This window comes from Myotis yumanensis, unplaced genomic scaffold, assembly GCF_028538775.1.
Source record: "Myotis yumanensis isolate MYYU_CA2020_CCGP unplaced genomic scaffold, mMyoYum1.0.hap1 SCAF_2, whole genome shotgun sequence".
Taxonomy (NCBI): domain Eukaryota; kingdom Metazoa; phylum Chordata; class Mammalia; order Chiroptera; family Vespertilionidae; genus Myotis; species Myotis yumanensis.
In genome coordinates, this window is record NW_027223753.1 from 46,931,189 (window position 1) to 46,952,315 (window position 21,127).

The window sequence follows — 21,127 nt, forward strand, 5'->3', positions numbered from 1 at the left end:
GCCAACACTTGCCCTTTGTTTTTTCCTTTCTTAGACTCCAAAAGGTTGGTGAAGTTTAGCTGTGATTTAACCCTGCTCATCCTGGAATCAAATGATCAGAGGCAGCATTCTTTTTTAAAAAATTTTTTTGATTGATTTTAGAGAGAGGAAGGGGAGAGAGAGAGAGAGAGAGAGAGAGAGAAACATCAATTGATTCGTTCTTCCACTTTTTTATGCATTCATTGGTTGATTTTTACTTGTGCCTTGACCGGGGATCAAACCGAAACCTTGGCATATCAGGACGATGCTCTAAACTGCTGAGCTATCCAGCCAGGGCAAGAGGCAGCATTCTTTTTTTTTTTTTTTTTTTAAATTCTCACTTAAGGATTTTTTTGTTTATTTTTAGAGAGAGTGGAAGGAAAGATGGAAGGAGGGGGGCAGAGAGAGAGAGATAGAGAAACATCGATATGAGAGACACACATCCATTGGTTGCCTCCTGCATGTGCCCTGACCTGGGAATCAATCCTGTGACCCTTCTGTCCAAGTGCTGACGCTCTAACCACTGAGAAATACCGGCTAGGGTGAGGCAGCATTCTTACTGATTCCTTCTGAAACCCTGTGAACTAAGTGAGGAGGCTGCCAGTTAGTTGACAGGCAAGCTGAAGAGGGCTACTGAAAAGATGTCAACATCTGGACCAAAACTGCTCATTTGCAACTTTAAAAGACTGGAGAAAAACTGATGTTTGCAGTTATTCTTACAGCTCAGTGAAGGGTCTGGATTGTCACACATTAGTTCATACACATCCAGACCAATGAGATTCCATTGCGTATCTGAACACGAACTGCATGTATTCCTTTGGGTAGGACAGATGAAGTTGGTATCACTGATCATAACATCATTACTGATCCTATATTCATCCCAAGTAATAACAATCTGATAATTTTAAGTGTAACAGTATCTCCTTCCAGGAAGGTGGAGATGAAACCTAATTATATGTAAAGTCCTATGCTCCCTTAAATACAATGCTGAACAGAGATAAAAGGAACATTGCTCAAAAATATAGGAAATACCTCCAGGGCTCTCGTCTTCCAGATATGCACGCTCGCACATTACAAAAAAGATCAAACTTTGGTTCTCTGGGGCAGTGGTCGCCAACCAGTGGTCCGTGAGGTCTGAAAGGTTGGTGACCGCTGCTCCTGGGGGCGGTGGGGGGCGGGTAATCACCTAGCTGCTGTTTAAAGAGAGTTGTTAAGGGCACTCCAACAATCTTCTAGCTCTCCAATACACACTTGAAAAATGACAATTCATGGTGTATACTAGTAAGAGCATGGACTTTGGAATCAGGTGCTAATCTCAGCTGTGTCAATCCATTAGCTGTGTCATCTCAGGGAAGCTATTCATCAGGTTTGTTTTTTTAAAATATATTTTTTATTGATTTCAGAGAGGAAGGGAGAGGGGGAGAGAGAGAGAAACATCAATGATTGATCGGCTGCCTCCTGCATGCCCCCTACTGGGGATCAAGCCCGAAACCCAGGCATATGTCCTTGACCGGAATCGAACCTGGGATCCTTCAGTCCGAAGGCCAACGCTCTATCCACTGAGCAACACCAGCTAGGGCTATTTATCAGTTTTGATTCTCAGTTTCTTTACTCATAAAATGAGTAAACACCTCGCTCAGAGGGAAGTTTTTAGGATTGAAGTTTAATAAAATATTTATAAAGACCTAGCATGATACTTATGGCATAATCTTTAATGAATAGCTGTAATAATTTTTTAATTGTGCTTTTATTTGCCCCATGCACTTCCTATAATTAGTCTATCCCTTTTGGCTTTCTGCTCTTGAACATTCAACAAACATACTATTAGTGAAAGTTCTGTGCCTATGAAAATAAATAAGAATAGGTTCTGCCCTATCTGGTTTGGCTCAGTGGACAGAGCATTGGTCTGTGGACTAAAGGGTCCCAAGTTCAATTTTGGTCAAGGACACATGGCTGGGTTGCAGGCTGATCCCCAGTATGGGGCATGTAGGAGGCAGCCGTCAATAATTCTCTCTCATCTTTGATGTTTCTATCTCTCTCTTCCTTCCTCTCTGAAATCAATCCTATATAATAAAAGGGTAATATGCAAATAGACCGAACGGCAGAACAACCAAACAACCAATCAAAGCGTAATATGCTAATGATATGCTAAGGCTGCTCAACTGCTTGCAATGATGTGCACTGACCACCAGGGGGCAGACAGTCAACTGGTCGACCAGTTGCTATAACATGCACTGACCACCAGGGGGCAGATGCTCTGACTGGTAGGTTAGCTTGCTGCTGGGGTGCAGCCAATCAGGACTGAGCTAGAAGGGCTGGACACGCCCTGGAGCCCTCCTTCGGTCCCTCCCGTGGTCCTTCCCTGGCCCCGATTGTGCACTGTGGGGTCCCTCAGCCTGGCCTGCACCCTCTCCCAATCTGGGATCCTCCTGGGTGATGTCAGAGAGTCGGTTTCAGCCTAATCCCGCAGGCCACTCTCTTTGGGAGGGCGCCAGATGCAGGGCTCATAGCTTGTGAGTGCTGCTGTGGCAGCGTGAGCCTCTCCTGATAGGGACTGACAGGGCGCAAGCCCATGGCAGGCACAGTAGGGCTGGTATGAGCGGGAGCGGCAGATAGGAGCTGCAGGCGGTGTTGGACTGTGGGTTTTGGCCCAATCCCTGAAGGCCACCCAGAGAGGCCCACCTGTGGACAAATTCGTGCACCATGCCTCTAGTAAAAATATATTTTAAAAAAAGAATAGGTTCTGCCCTCAATAAGTTCACACTTTAGCCTCAGAAAAAATACATATATAAGTTACTGATGATGGTGGACTGAAGACAAGCACTTGGTTTGTACCACTTTATGAGACTTACATGAGAAGTATTTAATTAAGATCTAGATTTACTAATACCCAGGCAATGACAAAGCTTATGGAAGTAGTTAAGAAAATGCCCAAGGAAAACCCCCAAACAGACAAAAAAATGCTCACATTTTCACATACATGAGATTACTTTTAAAACTCCACCTAATCAGTGTAGTTCTGCAGCTTTTAAAAACAGTTTTCTGGTCCAGCATAAAAGTCAGGCTTCTTTTGCATGTGTATGAAAAATATGCAGGTTGCACTTTGAGGTAATGTTGGAAGATGTAGTTAATAAGAGGCACTTCTAGTTGTTAATTAATTAGACCACTTTAATCAAGAGCCATTTTCTGAGAAATTTAGTCCCAGGCCTGGGTCAGGTGCTAAAGAAACAAAAATAATGAAGACATAGACTTTGCCCGTAAGGAACTCATTCAACAAGTGTTTATTGATTACCTACTAGGGGATGCAGTGGTGAACAAGACATTCAGCTTATTTGCAGGAGATTGATAAATACATCTTTCCAGCTGCCTCAAAAGTGTGCAAGTGACACAGGGTTTGGGCAAGACAAAATATCTACACCTCCCACCCATCAAAACAAAGAGCAGTTCTCAAAAGAATAGTTTGGTCTCTACAGCCAAGTGAACTAGGAACTCTCTCTAGCGTTAGGTAAAATTGTGAAGTGAGCAGTTATAGTCAATTCTCCTTGGGTCTGGGCTATTTAAATACCTTTCTGGTTTCTCAGTTCCTGTGTTTTTGAACTGCTTTGTCCTCCCAAGGACTATGGCAATGATGATTCTAAAATGCAAACCCTTAAAAAATAGCATGGCCCACAAGACTATTTGTGATCTTGCTCTGCCAAATTTTCCAGCCTCATCCTCCATAACTCACATGTAGGGTTTGCCAAATTAGTAAATAAAAAGACAAGATGCCCAGTTAAATTTAAATTTCAGGTAAACAACACCTTTTGGGATCTAAATGTGTCTCAAATATTGCATGTGACATACTTAGACTAAAATGTATTCATTATTTATCTGATGCCCAAATGTAAGTAAACATCCTGTATTTTATCTGGCAAGCCTACTTATGCCATTTCACACTAGTCTCTTCATGCTGCTGTTAAGTGCTTGATAATTTCTCCACCCCACTCCTTATCCACATGATACTCTTCTGCTGCTTCTTCAAAAGCCAGTCATGGGGTTCTGGAACAATGCAGATGGGAGTTTGGAATCCATGTGCTGGGGATGGGCCTGGCCACCTGTGTGCCTTGTTTAATAACTCCCCAGTTCCTGTTCATCCTTTCCATTCTCCTTCCTGGAACTGGAATTCTGCCCTGAACTCCAGTTTACTTGGCTGGAACCCCACAAAATTTTTCACCCTTGTGAACTCTCCCCCTGAGGCTATGAAGCTAGATTCTTTTTCCCAGCGGGGAGCTGGGATCCTGACTTAAATTGGATGGATCATTGAAGCCTGCCTCCTTCCTGTCTTGTCTACTACAAAGAATGGAGAAAAGACTCAAATGAGATCAAGTTAGTAAAAGTGGTCTGTAAAGTCTAAAGTCTTTCCGATGGTAATTTAATTTAAAGACTAAATTTTAAGCTCGTCACCTAATCTTGTACATGGAAGCTCCTCTCTAAAGTGCTCTGGGCTTCCCTTGCTTCTGCTCATGCCTAGTGACATGATGTGGAAAATTTCCACATGTCCTCTACATAATTTTTATTAGTGCATTCAGTCACAGTGGCTGTTGCTTTAATATTTGAATGTTTAATTGTATGGTCCAGGACACACCTCTTCATTATTAAAACTAAAGTCTCACAAACTTGCAACACAAAAAAGAAAAGATACCTGGGAATAAACTTAACCAAGGAGTAAAAGACCCGTAGGAATACTTTAGGACATTGAGAAGGAAATAGCCCTAACCAGTTTGGCTCAGTGAAGGGACCCAAGTTCAATTCTGGTTAAGGGCACGTACCTCAGTTGCAGGCTTGATCCCTGGCCCTGGTTGGGGCCCTTGCAGAGGGCAACCAATCAATAGATGTGTCTCTCTCACATCTATGTTTCTATCTGTCTCTCCCCCTCCCTTTAACTCTCTCTAAAAATCAATGGAAAAGTATCCTTGGGTGAGGATTAACCAAAGAAAAAGAGAAAAAGAAATAGAGGAAGATACAAACAAGTGTAAGCATATACCATGTTCATGGATTGGAAGAATTAACATTATTAAAATGTCCATACTACCCAAAGCAATCTACAGATTCATGTGATCCTATTAAAATACCAACAGCATATTTCACAAAATTCCAAAAATGTACATGGAACTAAAAAGACCCCAAATAGCATCAGCAATCTTGAGAAAGAAGAACAAAGTTGGAGAGCTCACAGTACTGGATATCAAATTACACTATAAAGCCATTGTAATCAAAGCAGCCTGGTACTGGCACAAGATCAAACATACAGACCAAAGGAACACAACAGAGATCCTAGAAATTGACCCATGCCAATGTGGCCAATTAGTATTTGATAAAGGAGACAAAGAGCATACAATGGAGTAAAGATAGTCTCTTCAATAAATGGTGTTGGGAAAATTAGACAGGTACATGCAAAAAAAAAAATGAAACTAGATCACCAACTTACACCACACATAAGAATAAACTCAAAGTGGATAAAAGACTTAACTGTAAGTCATGAAACTATAAAAGTCCTAGAAGAAAGCATAGGCAGCAAAATCTCAGACATCATCATTTACTAGTACTCACGGCCGCCTCATTCATTTTCCTTTCTGGTAGGGTTTTACTTTGGTTTGGTTTGTTGGTCTTGAAAAGACCAGTTTCAGATCAATGGTGGCACAAAAGCTATATTGGAGGGAATTTGAGAGAGAACAGGAGAAAAGGAATTAGAAACAGATAGTATAGACAACTGTTTGGTTACAAAGGGTTAGAAAAATATAATGATAACCAAATGAGCAAAATAGAGTCAAGGGGAGAGTTTTACTTTTCTTTAAAGTGCTTGAAATGGCCCTTGCTGGTTTTGCTCAGTGGATAGAGCATCAGCCTGTGGACTGAAGGATCCTGGGTTTGATTCCAGTCAAAGGCATGTACTTTGGTTGCAGTCTCCTCCCTGGCCCAGGCCCTGGTCAGGGTTTGTGCAGGAGGCAACCAATTGATGTGTTTCTGTCACATCAATGTTTCTCTCTGTCTTTCCCTCTCTCTTTCAATCTCCCTAAAAATCAATGGAAAAATATCCTCTGGTGAGGATTAACAACAATACAATAAAGTGCTTGGAATGGTTTGTTTGCGTACTAATGGAAAAGGTCCAGTAGAAGAGAAATTCATGATGTGGGATGGAGAGGGAGAAGTGACTGGTCTTAAGTTCTTGAGTCTGCAAGAGGGTGGGATCCAATTTGCCAGTGAAAGCTTTTCCATAGGAGCACTCAGAGTGCTGCCTGACAGACAGGATTAAGGCAGGGTCTAATGGGTACACCAGTATGGACACATGGATGTGGTAAGAGTGACTAGAAGTTCTCTTCTGGTTCTTCAGTTTCTCAGAGGAAAGAGGAGCCATCACCAGTGGAAAGTGAGGATGAGGGAAAAGAGGACCAGGTGTGAAACAGTCCTTTAGCAGAAAGTGAATATAGGAATGTGGGCAAGTGAGTGGGCCAGGGAGATGTAGGATGTTAACTGGGAAATAGTAAGGGTCTCGTTAGATTCCTGGTGACAGGTTTAAAATCAGACCAATGTAGATGAAAAGTTGGATTTTACTGGGTTTGTGATTTTGCCAGCAGTGTAGTGACAGAACTAAGGTGATCAAAGGAGTTTACTAGGGGTGATTACATTTATTGACCCTAAATTTTAAGCTAAGAGGGAATGGAAGGATTCTAGGGGTGAGAGACAGTAAAGGAAAAAAGAAAAGGTGTGTAGGATGCTCCTCTCCCTAGAGTTTGGTTCAGTCATTCCCTGATATTGCTCTTTTAACTCTCTTCAAAGTAATTAAGGTGTTTCCTTATTACTTAAAAAAAAAAATCTATTGCCCTAGCTCAGTGGTCGGCAAACTGTGGCCCCTTGAGTGTGGCTCTTCCACAAAATACCACGTGCGGGCGTGCACGTACAGTGTGATTGAAACTTCGTGGCCACACTCAAGGGACCAAAGAGCCGCACGTGGCTCGAGAGCCGCGGTTTGCCAACCATGGCCCTAGCTGGTGCGCCCAGTGGTAAGAGTGTTAGCCTGCACATCAAAGGGTCTCAGGTTTGATTCCCTGTCAAGGGCACATACCTGGGTTGTAGGTTTTATCCCCACTGGGGTCAGGGTGCATGCAGGAGGCAACCAATTGATGAGTCTCTCTCACATCGATCCTACTTTCTCTCTGTTTCCGTCCCTCCCTCCTTTCCCACTCTCTCTAAAAATCAATGGAAAAAATATCCTCAGATGAGGATGAAAAAAAATAAATAGCCATAGCCAGTTTGGCTCAGTGGCTAGAGTGTCAGCCTACAGACTGAAGGGTCCTGGGTTCGATTCTGGTCAAGGATGTATGCCCAGGTGGTGGGCTCAATCCTTAGTAGGGGGTATGCAGAAGGTGGCCGATCAATAATTCTCTTTCATCATTGTGTATCTGTAGACTGGAGTATTACTCACAATAAAAGCATTATATTAAATGGAAGGAGGCTGACACAAACAACTACATATTGTATGATTCCATTTATATGAAAATTTTGGAAAAGACAAAACTGTAGAGACAGAAAAATCAGGGGTTGCCTCTCGCCCTTTCCCTTCCTCTCTGAAATCAATAAAAATATATTTTAAAATTAATCAATCAAAACAATTAAAAATCCATCCATACATCCATCCGTCCACCCATCCATCCATCCATTCGTTTCACACCACTTGAACATTAGCTCCATGACAGCAAGGACCTCGCTGTAATACTCGTTATTTTATAGCCACAGTAATGAATGATTAAGATACGATTTTAAGGTCTTCACCAGCCTGATCGTGCTCTTCCATACGTCCTTCTGTTTGTTAGTTTTCTCCTGCTACCTTTGCCAGGTGAAAGAAGATCGTGCCCCAAGGTTAGAATTGCTTGCTAAAATGTCTACCTTGGGTCTCCTACAAGGCCTCCGGAGGGTGCAGAGAGGAGAGCTCAAGGAGAATTTACCACAGAGTTGTGCAGGCATCAGATATTTCAAAGATGAGCCAAAAAGGATGCCAGGAGGATGCCAATAGGTTTCTGTTTTGTTTTGTTTAAAATATCTTTATTGAGGTTTAATTTAGATACCATAAAATTCATGCACTTTAAGTGTAAACTTTGTTGAAATTTACAATCATCACCATAATTCAGTTTTAGAACACTTTCATCACCACAAAATGTTCCCTTATGCTCGTTTGCAATCCATCTCTTTTCCCACCCCCAGCCCTAGGCAACCCCTGATTTTTCTGTATCTACAGTTTTGTCTTTTCCAAAATTTTCATATAAATGGAATCATACAATATGTAGTTGTTTGTGTCAGCCTCCTTCCATTTAGTATAATGCTTTTATTGTGAGTAATACTCCAGGCTACAGACACACAACATTTTGTTCATTGATTCAGCACTTGATAGACCTTGTTTCCAGTTTAGGGGCTATTCTGATTAGTACTGCTATGAATGTTTGTATACAAGTCTTTGGGTGGACATAGGTTTTCATTTCTCTTGGGTAGGTACCCAGGAGTTTAATTGCTAAGTCAAATAGTAAGTGTATATTTAACTTTTTACAAAGTGCCAGTTTTCCAAAATGGCTGTTCCACTTTACATTTCACTAGCAATGTGTGTGCTTCTCCATGTGCTCACCAACACTTAGCCTTTTTTGTTTTAGCCAATCTAGTAGGTGTGTCACGGTATCTCATTTTGGTTTAGTTAGCATTCCTCTTATGACTAATGATATTAAGCGTCTTTTTGTGTACTTATTTGCCATTTATTTGTCTTTGGTGAGGTAATTATTCAAGTATTTTGCTCCTTTTTTAAATAGAGGTGTTTGTTCTCTTATTGTTGTATTACAAATGTTCTTTATATATTCTGGATTCAAGTCCTTTATCAGATATATGTTTTGCAAGTATTTTTCATTTTCTTAATTGTGTCTTTTGAAGAGCAAATGTTTTATTTTTGATAAAATTTTATTTGTTGATTTTTGCCTTTGATTGTTCATACTTATTGAAGTCATACATAAGAATTTGTTGACTAGTCCAAGGTTGCAAATATTTCAGCCTATATTTTCTTTAAGTTGTGTAAGGTAAGAGTTGAGTATCATCTTTTTGTTGGTGTTTATCCAATTGTCTGAGCACCTATTGTTGAAAGGACTGTTCTTTCCCCATTGTATTACTTGGCATCTTTCTTGAAAATCACTTGACCAGCTAGCTCTTTTACTGGACTTCCTATTCTCTTCTATCCATATAAATATCTATTCTTTCTTGATAATTCTAGCTTTGTACTAAGTTTTAAAATAAAATAAAGCCCTCCAACAGTTTCTTTTTAAAAATTGTTTTGCTATTCTAAATTTTTTGTACTTCCATATAAATTTTAGAAATATGTTGTCAATTTCCACACAAACAGCCCATGAAATTTTGATAGGTATTACATTAAATCTTATACATCAATTTGGGGAAATTGCCATTTAAACAACATTGAATCAGCCAACTCATGGACATTGTATATCTCCCCATTTTTTAAATAAATACTCTTTAATTTCACTCAGCAATGTTATTTACTTGATTTTTTTGCACTTTCCTTGTTAAATTTATTCCTAAGTATTCTATTCTTGTGGTGCTATTATAATTGAATTAATTCAATTTATTTTAAAATTGTTTATTGGTAGTTTATGAAAACAAAATGGTTTTTTTTTTCTCTCATTTAAACTTTGTTTTAAAGTGGGTCTCAAAATTCTGTGACAGATTTTTGGTCAAGTTCTTTACATTGAAAAGTACTGATTTTAAAAACTAATAACTTAAAAACTGTCATTTCCTGCCCCCCCCCCCCCCGCCACACACCCAAATGGCCCACAAAACATTCTCCTTTCCTTCTGAAAGCTTTAAAAAATTTATTTATTTATTACTGATTTTAGAGAGGGGGAAGGAAGAGAGAGAAACATCCATCTGCTGCTCCACCTTTTTATGCATTCATTGGTTAAGTCTTGTATATGCCCTGACCTGAGATCAGACCCACAACCTTGGCGTATTGAGACAATGCACTAACTTAGCTATCCAGCCAGGGCTCCTTCTGAAGGTTCTATGATGCATTGTAATCATTAACCAGTCTTTACTATTAAACTTAAATGACCGCCCTGGCTGGTTTGGCTCAGTGGATAAAGCGTCGGCCTGTGGACTAAAAGGTCCCAGGTTCAATTCTGGTCAAGGGCACATACCCAGGTTGTGGGCTCGATCCCTGGGTTGGGGGTTGGGGCGAGAAGGCAGGAGGTGGCTGATTGATAATTCTCTCTCATCATTGATGATTCTATCTCTCTCTCCCTCTCTGAAACCAATAAAAATATCCTATATAATAAAAGCCTAATATGCAAATCAAGTGAATGTTGGAATGACCGATTGGCAGAGGGTGGGTGCCAGCTGGCAGAGGGAGGGGACAGCTATGGGGGGGGAGGTGACTGGAGGCGGGGCGGTGGTGATTGGGGTCGGGTCTGGCCACTCGCCAGCCAGCGTGTCCCTGGTCACCTCCCACAGAGGGAGGCCACTGACAGTTGCGGGGCAGTGATGGGGGGCAATGGGGGGTGGGGAGGGCCTAAGCCGTCAGTTGGACATCCCCCAAGGGCTCCTGGACTGTGAAAGGGTAGAGGCTGGGCTGAGGGACCCCTCCCAGTGCACAAATTTTCGTGCACCGGGCCTCTAGTATTAAAAAAACAAACAAAACTTAAATGACCAATTGAGACAAACAGTCCTGAGACTGTTCTTCCACCAATGATTATGACTGGGGTGGCAGGTATTGGGGATAATATTCGTTTAGCCTTCTTAGTTTTCTGGGAAAACTTGGTGACTTTGCAAGTTCCAGCTGCCCTCTTGTCCAGTGCTTTGATGACACCCACAGCAACTGTCTCAAGTCACAAACAGCAAAACAGCCCAGAGGGGGATAGAGCAGCTCTCGATACACTTGGGCTTGCTAGGAATGATGTTGACGATGACAGCATCACCAGATTTCAAAAACTTTAGGCCATCTTCCAGCTTTTTCCCAGAATGATGATCAATCTTCTCCTTCAGCTCAGCAAATTTGCAAGCAATGTGAGCTGGGTGACAACCCAGCACAGGTGCATAGCCAGCACTGATTTGGCCTGGATGGTTCAGGATAATCACCTGAGCTGTGAAGCCAGCTGCTTCCATTGGTGGGTAGTTTTTGCTGTCACCAGCCACACTGCCATGACAGACACATTTTTGACGTTGAAGCCCACTTTGTCCCCAGGAAGAGCTTCACTCAAAGCTTCATGTTGCATTTCAACAGATTTTACTTCAGTTGTAACATTGACTGGAGCAAAGGTGACCACCTGCCGTGTTTGAGAACACCAGTCTCCACTCGGTCCACAGGGACAGTACCAATACCACCAGTTTTGTAGACATCCTGGAGGGGTAGATGTAGGGGCTTGTCGTGTGGATGAGTTGGCTGCAGGATGCCATTCAGAGCTTCCAGCAGCTGGTTCCACTGGCATTGCCATCCTTACAGGTGACTTTCCATCCCTTGAACCAAGACATGTTAGCACTTGGCTTCAACGTGTTATTGCCCTTCCAATCAGAAAATGGCACACATGCTACTGTGTCAGGGTTGTAGCCAATTTTCTTGATGTAGGTGCTGACTTCTTTAACAATGTCTTCGTATCTTTCTGGCTGTAGAGCGGCTCAGTGGAACCCATTTTGTTAACACCAACAGTCAGTTGTTTCACACCCAGTGTGTAAGTCAGGAGGGCATGCTCACAGAGGGTCTGCCCATTCTTGGAGATGCCTGCTTCAAATTCACCAACACCAGCAGCAACAATCAGGACAGCATAGTCAGCCTGGGGTGTACCTGTAATGTTGTTTTTTAAAATTATCTTTATTGTTGAAAGTGTTATAGATGTTCCCCCCCCGCCCCCCTCCCCGCCCCATGAACTCCCTCTACCCTGCACCCACCCCCCTCCCCAGGCCTTCACCACACTACTATCAGTTCACAAGCCAATACTCTATCCACTGAGCCAAACCAGCTAGGGCCATACTCTTCTTTTTAGATATGATAATAACATTTTAAAGTAAAATCTTTGCCAGTAAGTTTTCTGTCTCTAGTTATGCTATCTTTGTCTGCTCTGATCCATTACTTATTTTATAGTTTTACTCTGAAAAGGCATTCTTATTTTTAATTTCCAAATGCAGCATGTGTGTGTGTGCGTGTGTGCACATGTGACTGCACATGCAGGGGTTGGGTGAATATCTAGGGATAGCACTCAATTATCATCCATTTCTCAAGTCATACTTTTTGTCATTTAAACTCTATACAACTCTTTTACACATATCACTGTTAATTTATTTAACCTCCAATTGATCTATTTTATGAACTTGCTTAGGACTTTATGGTTAGTTCTCTTACAGTTACCTCTTGTTAGATTCAGCTCATTATTTCAGATTACTGAGACCTTTTTTACATACTCATTTGTTTGCCATTCAGTGTAATGTATCCTACCATATTTATGCTTTCCCATATTTGGGCAGTAGATCACAGTCTATATCCAAGTAAAGTCTGAACTAAAAGCTCAGGGCAGAGACAGATCACTGTGGCATGCTATTGGAGACCTTCCCCTTGGTTGCCTGTGATCAGCAATTAACATTCTTTAGAAATGGTTGCTTAGCTAGATACACCTGTGCTTCCTTTTCCTCTGCATAAAATTAGGGCGATGGAGTACCCAACTCATCGGACTGTTGTTGGTTTTTAAAATATATTTTTATTGATTTTTAGAGAGAGAGGAAGGGAAAGGGAGAAGAGAGAGAGAAATAAGAAACATCTCGACTGCCTCCTACACAGTCCCTATTGGGGATGGAGCCCACAGCCTGGGCATGTGCCCTGACAGGGAATTGAACCAGTGACCTCGTGGTGCATAGGTAGATACTCAACCACAGCCACACCGGGTGGGCTTATAAGACTGTTGAAAGGATTAAATGGTTAAACAATGTGCTTAGAACAGTGCCCAGCACAGAGTATGTGCTCCGGAAAGTGAGTCATCATTATTTGGGAAAGCAAGGGCTTTAGACAATGGCTTGGCCTTTATCTTCATCTTGTCATTTCTTAACTCTGCATCCTTAGACAAGTTATATAATTTCTCTGAACCTTAATTTCTTCATCTTAAAGTAATCATAAGAATAGTGCCTTCTTTATAAAGTTGTGAGAATTAAATAAAATAACACAAGTAGAATGTGTAATGCAGTGCATGACTCAATAAGTATTTGTTGCAATGCTTCTTATTGACATTCATCTTGTACACATGTTTTCATCTCCTCCCTCCATCCCTCTACCAAGATATGTCCAAAAGCTTATAGATATAAGCTTGTTTGGTAACTGAAAATTTGCAGAGCTATGATTCATTTAAATCATATTTTAAAACCCTTCTAAAATTCTGAAAATATCAGCAAAATAATTATTTAAGTGTGTAATTAATATGTTATGGCTAGGTTATTAATTGTGGATTTATCTTATTATAATCTAGACTTGTATGTTACATATATATTGTGTGTACAGTTTATGAGAACACCATGGGGACCTTTGGATAGATTGTGATCATTTTATATCCTGGAAAGCACAGTTTGATTATTCAAAATGATTATGAAGGTTTATGTTTGTTTTTATCACTGCTTGTCCCTTTTATTTATTTGGTGCTGAGAACATAGCTCAAGAATGCAACCACCAATGATAATGCTGTTTCTATGAGAAAATAGTCTGCCTCACAATGATCAGCTGAGATATGAAATCTCAGACCCACTGTGGTGAAAGCCATATACTGCTTGCCAAATCACAACGCTCCTTATGTGCGGTAGGACAAGAAATCCCAGATCTTAATGGTGTGATCTTCACAGAACAAACAATGCAAAAGCTGATGCCTTAGAGCAGCTAAGAATCAAAGCTTGATTTTTTTGAAGTTATTATGTGTCAGATATTCTAAAAAGTGTCTGTGTGAGCATAATACAAAAACTTACGAGTCAAAAAACTTGAATTTTATTCTCTGCCATCCATTAATAAAAAAATTTTGGCCCTAACTGGTTTGGCTCAGTGGATAGAGCGTCGGCCTGTGGACTCAAGGGTCCCAGGTTCGATTCTGGTCAAGGGCATGTACCTTGGTTGTGGGCACATCCCCAGTGGGCGGGGAGGGGGGGGGCGCGGTGCAGGAGGCAGCTGATAGATGTTTCTCTCTCATCGATGTTTCTAACTCTCTATCCCTCTCCCTTTCTCTCTGTAAAAAATCAATAAAATATTTTTAAAAAATTTTGGTGCCCTTCTGCCATATGAGGACACAGCTAGAAGATAACAATCTAAGAGCTAAGAGGCAGACCTTCATAGACACTGAATCTGCCAGCACCTTAATCTTGGACTTCCCAGACTCCAGAATTCAGGATCAAGAGTGCTAGGCAAGCCCACTGGTGTGGCTCCGTGTTGAGTGTTGCCCTATGAACCAGGAGGTCATGGTTCGATTCCTGGTCAGGGCACATGCCTGGGTTGCAGGCTCAATCCCCAGTGTGTTGTGTTCAGGAGGCAGCTGGTTGATGATTCTCTCTCATCATTGATGTTTCTATCTCTCTCTCCCTCTCCCTTTCCCTCTAAAATCAACAAAAATATATTTTTAAAAAAGATGAATGGAGTGAGAGAAACAGTAATTATTTTTTAACTTGGTTCTGGTTTGAGTTAGCTCCTTTAAAGGATACAAAAATAAAGCTTTTTTTTTTTTTACCAGGCAATTAAAATGATTTATTCAAAGAACTTTATCATCATGCCTTAATACCAATCTATAATAAACAGAGAAATAAGGGAAGTAATACTATCACCCTAGTTAAATATATACATCATAAATAATATTTGCACATTTAAGCAATTCATGAATCCTTCCTAAATAATGAGACTGTAATGCGGAGCTTTTGCTTTTCAATGGGAGAAAATACACTGCTGTGCTTTAATATGTTTTTTTGCAAGGCTAACACTCCATAGGGGCTTGGAGTGGGGACAGGGACTTTTCCCAGTTTATTTGGACTATTTGTTTCCAAATAAATAACTTAAAAATCACAGAGACACCTCCCCAAGTGCAAAGAAGCTAAGTTGCTCAGCCCCAGTCCTTAGTTCCCATGCTTCTATATTACCTGTTGCATTGTATTATAATTTATCTGTTGTTTATTAATAATATATTTACCTGCCTTCCTTGAGGGCAGTTTGCTGTGAGGATGAACTAACAGTCAATGTAAGGCTCATAGCACAGCTCCTGGCCCAGGGCAGGCGTGACCCAGTGTTACCCATTGTCATCATCAACTTTATTACAGACTTGAAATGCTCTCTGCTCCAGAGCAGAGTCTGGCACACTCAAAATTAAGTGGGTCCTTGGAATACCTGTCTTAATCATTTAAGTACTGATCTATTAGAATTTCAAAATCTCAGAAGATTCTCCCTACCTTCTCAACCACTTCTATTAAGCATCATGGTGAGAATGGGGTGTGCTAGATCAAGTCGTAGGCGCTGAGGTCATGAAGAAGGCCTGCCCTCCACAAGCTCATAGATGGATCCCGGGGAAACACATGAGTACAGTGTCTTAATACAGGTGTAAGGGAAGAAGTGCAGAAGCAGAGAGAAGGGACTTAAAACTTATCTAAAAGAGCAAAAAAGGCACTTCAAGTAGCAGCCTTTGTCCCGAATGTTGAAGATGGGGCACCTGTGGGAGGAGGGGTGCACCAAGTCCCAGAGGACAAGTAATGACAGTGAGCCTTTTATTTTCTCTGGTGAAAAGAGAAACAAGGTCACTTCCACATGTGACACTTTACCAGGCCCGGTGCTGCCTGCAGCGGGTGCTAAGGAGGGTGTGGCTCAATGCGCCCCCTGCAGGCTGGTTGCAGCTTCAGGCCTGTCCTCCCAGCACTGCTCTGTCGAAGGATTTGCTGCCACCCAGGTCCCTTTGGCTCTGCTGGTTTTCTCTTATCACTGTCTGCCACTTTCTTAACCTTTCTGCTCCTGCTTTTCTTTGTCCATCTTATCGTTTCTGTCTCCGGTCATTTCTTTCTTTTGCTTCTGGCTCTGCCCCAATCCCTTTGAAGTGCTTCTTTCCTCCATTCCCAGGCATCTACGTCACCTTCAAGCTGTGGGTTCCTCAAACTCTTGGGGTTCCCATTTTCATTGCTGCTTCCTATATTATTTCCAGCTCTTAAAATAATCCTGCAAGTTATTATTTCCATTTTAAATATGAAGAAACTAAGATATAAAGAGTGATGTTATTTGTTTGAGGTCACAGAGGTGGACACTGGCAGTTCTGGGGTGAAATCGTTGTAAATCCTTATTTGACTCCAAAGCCCATGACTGCTATTCTGTGATCCCAGCTGTAGTTCTAGGTCAACACTCAACAGTGGGATGGATGACAGTCAATATTCTTCCCTAAAAATATCACGGGTACAGGCTCCGTACATGTCAGCAACCACAGCACACCCTTTTCTTCCTTCCTTATTAAGTCGAGGACTTTCTTTTCACCTAAAGGAAGCACTTTCCGGCTTTTCCTGGGCATGTCCGAATGACAGCGTCAGTCCTCCTGCGCTTTGGGGCCTGTAGTAAGTAAAATAGGAGGGGCTTGAACATGAGCGCTGTGATACCACCACAGCGGATCTGGTCACCCTGACGCTGCTGACTGATGTCCCGAGGCACACAAGCGCGTGCGGCGTGGAGACACCCCCAAATAAAGTTTTTTTGTTTTGTTTTTTTCTTTTTTAAATGGAAATACCATGGTGGAGTTTTTAGTTGTGGAAGATGAGGCCCCTGTTGGGGAGCTTTAAAAAAATACTTGTGCCTAGATTCTACCCACAGAGACTGACTTAATTGGACTACAGTGTGGTGCAGGCATTAGGATTTTTCTAAAAGTACAATTTATATACAATAAATTGCACATATCTTAGGTGTATAGTTCAATGAGTTTTGGCAATTGTTTATCTCCTTGTGACCACCATGATAATTAAGATAGAGAACAAGCTCAGCTGGCATGGCTCAGAGGTTGAGCATTGACCTATGAACCTGGAGGTCACAGTTCAATTCCCAGTCAGGCACATGTCCAGGTTGGGGGCTCGATCCCCAGTAGGGGGCCTGCAGGAGGCAGCTGATCAATGATTCTCTCTCATGATTTATGTTTCTATCTGCCTCTCCCTCTCCCCTCCTCTCTGAAATCAATAAAAATATATTTAAATTAAAAAATAAAATAAAATTTAGTCAATCTAGTTAGTGAGAAATGGTAATACGAATTGACATGGTATTTATGTGAACACCAATGAATACTGTTTTGTGTGCTTGCTAGTGATCCATAACCTTCTTTTTTAAAATGTCTATTTTGAAATCAAGGCTTTTCCCCATTTTTAAAAAAACAGGTTGTCTTTTTATGAGTGACTACTAGAGGCCTGGTGCATGAATTCGTGCACCACAGGTGGGGTCTGGCTAGCCCTCCCTAATTGGGGTGGTGGGGGGCTCTGATCAGGGGCTGGGCCGGCTGAGGGGAGGGGCTGTGGGTGGTTGGCTGGCTGGCCCCGCCCCCTGGTCAAACTCCTGGTCTAGGGGACACTTTGCATATTAACCTTTTATTATATAGGATTTGTAGGAATTCTTTAGCTGACTCCTGTTTGTGCTGTCCTGTACCTGCTTGTGTTACTCTTACACAGTCAGTAGGTGTCTGTAACTTACAATAGCCTAGTGTTGGTACCGCTGTGGAGATGAAGGGGAAGAAGAATGTGGCATGCAGGGGTACAGGGGGGCAGAAAGAGCAGTCTCCGGAGGCTGGGTGGTGTATTGGTGAAGGGTGGGGGGTCAAGAGGGATCAAGCTGGTGGCGGAGAGGTTGAGTGAGCCATGGAAGAAAGACTTCTAGCCACCCTCTTAAGAGGAGCCCCAATAAATCTTGGGGTACTGGACTTCCACACAGACTAGAGAACAGAAATATATATATATATATATATACCAGAGGGCTGGTATGCTTGGATACTTCTGTGACAAAGATACAAAGATACAATTCTGGCCCTTTTATAAGTGATTCAGAAAACTAATATCAGGCCCAACCTCTGCCTCCCTGTGAACTCCCCCAGGGTGGCAACCAATTCTTTTAGAATTTCTTAGAACAGAGAAAACCCCACTGTGATGCTAGAAAATACTGGCTCCTCTGTCGTGTTCCTGGTTCTCCTCTCAGAAGTTGCTGGCTGTGGCTTCTTAGGTCACAGGTACAATGAGTGAGCCAAGGCTTTATGTATGGGTAGAGGCTCATTGCTACTCTTGGCTTGAATATGGCAATGGCTTAAGTTCTATTATTCCTGGATGTTGGTTATTACTGTCATTATTAGGTCTGCTGATCATCTGTCATTTCAAGGCCAAAAGCCAACAACTGGAATGCTAAGGACAATAAAAAAAATCAACTCTGTTATTCAGGAATTCACGATTTCAAATCCCCAATTTAGAATTCATTAAAATTTCTCAATTGGATGTGTATTCCAGTTTAACTTTGTTGTGTCAACAGCAAAAGGCTCTGCAAAGCAAAATAATAAACAAGATTGTAAGAGCAACATTTACTCAACTAAAAAAAACAGTAGGAGAGAACATTGGGAACTCATTAGAGGTGTTCCTTTACTTGAACAGTTAGAAACTGGGGGAGTGGAGTAGTCAACTTCCAAAGCTGTTTGTATACACAAAGCTATCACAATGTATTTTGCTGATCTACTTTTCTCTGTCTCCCCCATTAGAGAGGGCTTTGTTAAGTGTAGGATCAATGTTCCTGCACAGAGTAGGTACTTAACATATGTTGGCCACATGAGTAGGGTCTTCCATGCTGCATAGATGGCTTAAGTATTAGCCATACTCATGGGTCTTATATCTATCTGTGAGTGTGTCTGTGTAAATCTCTGCCAGGCCCTTAGCCTGTTTGGCTCAGTGGATAGAGTGTCAGCCTGCAGACAGAAGGGTCCCAGATTCAATTCTGGTCTAGGGCATATGCCCAGGTTGTGGGCTCAGTCCCCAGTAGGGGGCGTGCAGGAGACAGCCCATTAATGCTCTCTCTTCCTCTTCTTTCCTCTCTGAAGTCAGTAATATATATATATATATAACAGTAGGGTCCTCTGAGCCAGAGTTATGATGCTGGAGGTTTGTGGCAGATATGCCTATAAAACATAAAAAGGGGAAGAAGCAGGATTGTGCAGAGAGAGCCTCAGACTATGATGTAGGTCTGAAAAGTCTTGGATGACCCACTGGGAAGTTTCTGGAACAGGATCACCCATTGGAAGAATCCCACACTGAGCAAAAACAGCCAAGCCCTAGTATTCCTACCATGCTTTGTTGTTGGCTAGGAGCTCAAAAGCTACCAGCTAACTGCAAACTCTCGGCTAACTGCACTCCTTGAAGCAGAGCAGCAACTTCTTCCTTGAAGGGAGATCTGAGTGATGCTCCTTTGTGGTGGCCACAACTCCCATAACACTAATTCAGAGATGAGGCAACTGACCCTGCCTGCCACTTCCTGCGACATCTCCCCACTTTTCCTCTGAGGAGGTGTATAGGAAGACAGATAGCTCCATTGTGCAAAGGGTGCCTAGTGTTGACAACATGAAGGTCAGCTAATTAGAATTGTCTGCAAATTGCTGCTGTTGTCCATCGCCAGTAGGAAGTGCCAAACCACAGCCAGGCAGGGACAGATGTGGATGGCAATCAACAACCCCAAATTCCCCTGGCTGACTGCTCTGGCTTGCCTTAGTCATTTCAATAATCTCACAATACCAAGACCCCACATTTTTATGCAATTGAATTTTATGGTCCCTAGAGTGCTATGATGGGGCTTTATTTTCAATTATACAAGTCAAACATGCTCTTTGTAGAAATTTAGACAATGAAACCTATTCTACAGAATAAATAAAAATCATCCACAGTATCACCTCCCAGAGATAATTATTAGCACTTTTGTGTTTTCTCTCCCAGTCAAGCACATAATGAAATATCTGCCTCCCCGCCTATTTATCAAGTGTCACATACATTTGCCAAAGACAGACCATTCTTGTTTATTCTCTATTGCAGCCGGAGACCTGGATTGACAGGTTCCTAGTGCTAGGGTCAGATGCCAGAGTGACTTGGAGGGAGGGGAGTGAGCTGGGGGAGTGGAGTAGTCAACTTCTAAAGCTGTATTGGGTTTGGGCACTCTCTGAGGGTAGATCTGAGGGTTCTGAGGCCTCATGATAAAAGGACTTCTTTCCTCTATTTGGCTTGAAGTCAGGCTGAGCTTGTAGATCTTGAGTCTGGGAAAACCACCAGGTGAAGGCAAACTCACTCCTTGGGTCCATCCATGTGTATGAATGCCACCCTTACAACCATACAGAATCACAGCTTGACTCATCCAGCTAAGTACCTACTAGGTATGGAACATTTTTCTTGCCCTCAGGAATATAGACTCTAATGAGGGAGAGAGGGAAACTGACTGTTAAAATACATTCTGATAGCCTGGCCGGTGTGGCTCCGTGGTTGAGCATCGAGCTATGAACCATGAGGTCACAGTTGGATTCCCGGTCAGGGCACATGCCCAGGTTTGGGGCTCGATCCCCATAGGGGGTGAGCAGGAGACAGCTGATCAGTGATTCTCTCCTTCCTTCCTCCCTCCCTTCCTCCCACCCTACCCTCTCTCTTACTTTCTTTCCGTTGATTTCAGAGAGAAAGGGAGAGGGAGAGAGAGATAGAAACATCAATGATGAGAGAGAATCATTGATCGGCTGCCTACTGGGGATCAAACCCACAAATCAGGCAAGTGCCCTGACCAAGAATTGAACCTCCTGGTTCATAGGTCGATGCTCAACCACTTAGCCATCAGCTAACTGCCAGCTGAGCTCATCATAGATGTTTCTATCTCTCTCTCCCTCTCCCTTCCTCTCTGAAATCAATAAAAAAATATATTAAAAAATAAAATAAAATACATTCTGTTATTCACTAAGTAGTAAGGCATACATGGTGAATTGAAAGAATAAAGGAGGGAGTGTTTATCTGTGATATACATCAGGTTTCAATGACTTTTGGGGGAAGGGACAGTCAAGGATGAGACAACACCATG

The 21,127-nt window shown here is 42.1% G+C and overlaps 1 pseudogene; it reads right to left on the reverse strand.

Annotated features, from left to right (window-relative positions):
* Positions 1 to 622: 622 nt before the first annotated feature.
* LOC139002405 (elongation factor 1-alpha 1 pseudogene) lies at positions 623 to 19,564 on the reverse strand (annotated as a pseudogene).
* Between the last annotated feature and the right edge of the window lie 1,563 nt (positions 19,565 to 21,127).